We start from the raw sequence: 4707 nt of genomic DNA on the forward strand, positions 1-4707 counted from the left end.
ATGGGGCAAGTAGATTTGGGAAACACTTGCCCTGAAGGGCCCTGAACAATATCACCATGACACATTTTCTAATGCAGTAAGAAGCTTCCTTGTCTTCAATACAGCGTCGTTCAGACGTAAAACATACAAATTTTGAAAAATCTTTAATTTCTACATCAGAGGCCTCCTAAAACAATATCTGAGAGGTCAGAAAATGTTTTGCTCATTTTTTGTATATTTGGGTCTTACAGGGTTAAGATCACTTCAGTAATGTACAGTGCCATGAAGACAGATGCAGAGATGACACTGAGGAGGACAACAGCAAGTCTAAATTTGACCTTGGATCACAGGTGAGATGCCTTGTTTACACTATTTAATGTTATCTGTGCTGATTTCAATGACAACCCTTGAAATGAGGCTAATACCATTCATAGTTGAGGTAAGCAGATGTGACTGTGCTGCAGAAGAGATAATTGTTTACTGCTAATTAAATATTACTATGTCTTCTCTTAGGTTAAAGCAGCGTGCCAGCTGGCATCAGAAATCACAGCTAAAGGAGCATCTCTTTGTGACTTGCTGGAAGAAGAGGTGGAACTTAGGGTGAGAAAAACACCGATGTTAACACAAGCATACTTCTCTAAGAGAAAATAAGTCACTGAATAAGTGTTACACACTCGGAATTTTGGAAATGAGACAGCAAAATCATTTTTCATGGATTTCTGGTCATAAATCAGACCAAATGGATTGTTATTTCTCTCTGAGTGCAGCCAGCATGAACAGATATCAGTCATATAACAGCTGGTGATTTCTTTATAATTTGTGTTTTCAATTTCGGCATAGGAAATCAGAAATGCAGCCATTGCCAGACCTCTGGATATGGATGAAATTGAAAAGGGCCTGAGAGCTTCCATCAAGGAGACTTTGGTGTGTATTTATTCTGATAACCTTAAAAATTAATGCATGAAATGTTCATATTGACATAATGGTACTTAAATCTGCTATAATTTCTTCCTGTTCTAAAGGAAAGTGTAGAGAAGTATGAAGACTTGACAAAGAAAGCTGCTTCTGATGAAACCATTCTGGATGCAAAGATAGGAAAGAAAAGGCAGGAGCTGAAGAGGAATCGTAAAAGGCTGCAGAAGTTACAGAGTGTCAGGTCAGTTCACAATCTGAGGAGTAGCAAAAGGGTAGGATGCTACAAATGTCTCCCAGATTTCTTGAATGAACAAAAAGTGCCTAACCCTCATGGTGTTATAAGAAACTAGAGATACTGCTGCAGTGCTCCATTAAATCAGTTAATTCCAATTGTTCCTATTACAGCTCAGTATTAAAATATCCGAAAAATCAACATTAGTGGAAGACTTAAAAAAAAACAAAAACAAAGGACACATCTGTTGAGTCATCATAAATTAGACATTTAAACAAAAAAGAATCTTATTCTGAGTTTCCCCAAAGTCACTTTTGGGTTGGCATCAAACCTGCCTGTGTCTAAAGCTAAAATTTCTGAGTGTAACTATGCACTTGGTGTTCTTTTCTGATCTAATTAAATTTCACCTAACATCAGAGTTCCTACAGATCTGTAAAAAGTTTGAATTTCTATTATATGCATTTATAAATTTAAGGCCATTAAAAGTTAAATGTATGATAAAAATACCCATTTGGTATATTGATAGAAAAGAGGCATTTAATGTGCCACAAATCATCCAATTTGGGTCTTTTTCATAAAGCACTTGACATTTCATTTACAGTGAATTGAAACAGATCTGATGTACTGAGAAAACTCACAGAACATGGTATTACTTTTTTTTAGCTCAGGTTTTTAAAAAGGCCTGAAAGTCTTAAACTTGATTTTTAAAAGTGTGTATGAACCCTGTAACGTTGGATTCTTCACTGTGTCTTACCTTTATAGGACTACATTTATACATGTAGTATATCAATAGACCATTTTTCTCAGTAAATAAGAAGCATAGTACTCTTAATCTCCTGAATGGCACCAAGTAACCTGCTGTGAAAAATAAATGATATATTATTGGAATTAAAACACAGATTTCAACTCATTAGCCCAGGGATGACAATGAAAAGTTTCCAGTTGGATATCTATTTAGTGTCAGTAAGCTCCTATCCCATATTTGCACTCACAGCCAGGTCTGATGTGAATTTATGAACTCCCAAGAGAAGGCCCTAATTGCACTGAGATGTACTGAATTACAACTAAGATGTTCCTTGAATCCTCAAACACCAGAAGCACAGTCAGACACTGGACACATGTATGAATTATAAAGTTGTGTATAAGTTTAAAATCCAGTGATTAGTTACCAGGGCTTTCCAGCTGACTAAGTGAGAGCGTTCACAGCCTCTTTTAATGTGTTCATCTAATGATATCATTGATATATTCTTAAAATTTTGACCTGTTTGCTGAAAAAAATCTTTAACAGAGAAGTATGTTGTCTGGCTCCTTGTAAGTCTTTGATTTTTGTATCCCTCTCAATGTTTTAGGCCAGACTGGATGGATGAATATGAAAAACTGGAGGAGGAATTGCAGAAACAATATGACATCTGGGTGGAGAAGTTCAGGAAACTCAGCTTCCTGGAGTCTCAGCTGGATGAACACCACCGACTGGAGCAGGAGAGGTCTGAGGTTTGTGTTTATGACCCAAACAACACACAATGTTGACGACTGGTTGCAAGACCTCTATGAATGTTTATAACAAAGAAAGCATTGTGGTGCATTCTGACATATTTTTTTACAAATCCAGCAAACAGTGTGAACAAACCCCTGATGAAAAAATAATGTCCCTTCTCCTTGCAAAAATGTCACCCCTTGGACTGTGATGATAAGAAATAAGAAAAAAACCCCACAAAAATAGCATGGCAATGAAAATGCAGGAGTTATTACAATGGCATATACATGTTTGTTTCATTTTGCTACAGGAGGCTGAAAACACAATGAGGATGATGCAGCGCAAATTAAGAGAGGAGGAGAGGGATCTGATGAGTTCTTGTAAGACAACATTTAAGAAGCAAAACAGAAATCCTGTCATTTTAACCTTTTATGTGATTGCAGCCATTTTTGTAACACATTTTCTGCAGTGAACGATGAGGACTCTGACATGAATGTTCCAGAGGATGAAGGTTCAGACGGCAAGGAAGAGAATAGACCCTCTAAGCCACGCGGATTCTTGGCAGGTACGCAGGTCAAGGCCCTGCACCCAAGTCTAAAAGTGTCTTGTTTTTCATCACAAAATGTAGGTACATTTTATCATGCTTTCTACTGTCTAGTTTTTCATTGGTAGCTCATGTAAATGAATAAATTATAAATTTAACTGTATTTTTGAATGTTAATTTGAGTTTTTCCCCTGTTTACACCTCAGGTAGAGGAGCAAGATTGACCGGGAACATGCAAGATTGAGATAGCAATGAGGTTAGTGCTGTCATAGCAACAGCAGCACAGGATTCCCAGATGTCCTCTTTTTCTACACTTAAAAATCTGATCATTTAAGTTCTTTTTGCTAATTTTGCTCACAGTATCTGCAAGCTTCTCTGTCATGCCTGCTTTGCTACAGAAAGACATGCTGTCATCATTCCTTTTTTTTTTTTAATGGTAATTTCTTACAGAGTACTCCATGCACCAACTTCACCTTCAAATCATATTTCCTACTTTGGGTTTCCATCTTTGATCTGTTCCATATCTGACTTTTCTTTTTGCTTTCTTGCACTTGTGTTTCTAAAGCCCTTTTTAGCTGTTCCCAAACAGCCTAGCCCCCATGCCAAAAAACAATGGAAAGGAAAAGTTTGCTCTGCACCTAGTCTAGACTCCCATTAAATTGGCCCAGACTCCCAGTTCCTTGTGTATCCATGTTTTTAAAGAAAAATCCATCTTTAAAATTTGTAGACAAAGAAGAGACAAGTCATGGAGCCCTGTAAGTAGCATAGGGACCGATAATCTTCAAATAGTTGTTGATGTGTTCATATAGAAAATCTGATACAGCAGAAGTTTGCCTTAACCCTGCTAACCTGCTTTAATGGTTGCAGCACCCTGTTTACTTCATTTCACTGCATTCTGCCTCACTGATGCATCTGTTAGTATTTCTTTGTATCCTATAAGACATTATGGCCTGCATGTTTTATGAAGTTGTGAAGATAAACAGCAGAAGTTTAATGATTTTTTCCTTTAAGTTAGATTAAACCTCTGCCAATAGTTTATTAGTTATAGTTGAAATTGCCCAAGCACAGTAATTAAGTGTTAAATCCTGTGTAGACTGGTAAAAACATGATCCAGTAAGCAGATCCCCCTGTCTGATGTTAATGTGAGACATAGAGTGTTTAGCTGGAGTGAAATCATGTTCATTCATGTTGTAGTTTTACATTTTGAACAGTTGAAAATTTCCCCCTGCCTCATCTTACAGACCGATGACAGTGAGACTGACAAGGATGAGGATGATGAAGAGGACGAGGAAGGTGAGGAGGAAGAGGAGAGCAAGGATCTGGAGGACGACAGACAATAGTTGTTGATGTGTTTGAATAAACCTCTGCCTATATTTATTATTTATAATATATATTTATATTTATCTGCCTATATTTATTATTTTTATTTATTTGGTTTTAGGGATCCTTTACCAGGAATTGTTTGGTGCCAACACTTTATTTCTTTCATTGTAGTTTATTTCTGTTCTCTGAGTTGTCATTAAAGTAAAGGGAGACTTAAATATTTTAAAATCCTCTATTTTA

General features: G+C 36.7%; 1 pseudogene; it reads left to right on the forward strand.

Annotated features, from left to right (window-relative positions):
- LOC121511730 lies at nt 1-4484 on the forward strand (annotated as a pseudogene).
- The last annotated feature ends 223 nt before the right edge of the window (nt 4485-4707 follow it).

This window comes from Cheilinus undulatus, linkage group 7, assembly GCF_018320785.1.
Source record: "Cheilinus undulatus linkage group 7, ASM1832078v1, whole genome shotgun sequence".
Classification (NCBI taxonomy): Eukaryota; Metazoa; Chordata; class Actinopteri; order Labriformes; family Labridae; genus Cheilinus; species Cheilinus undulatus.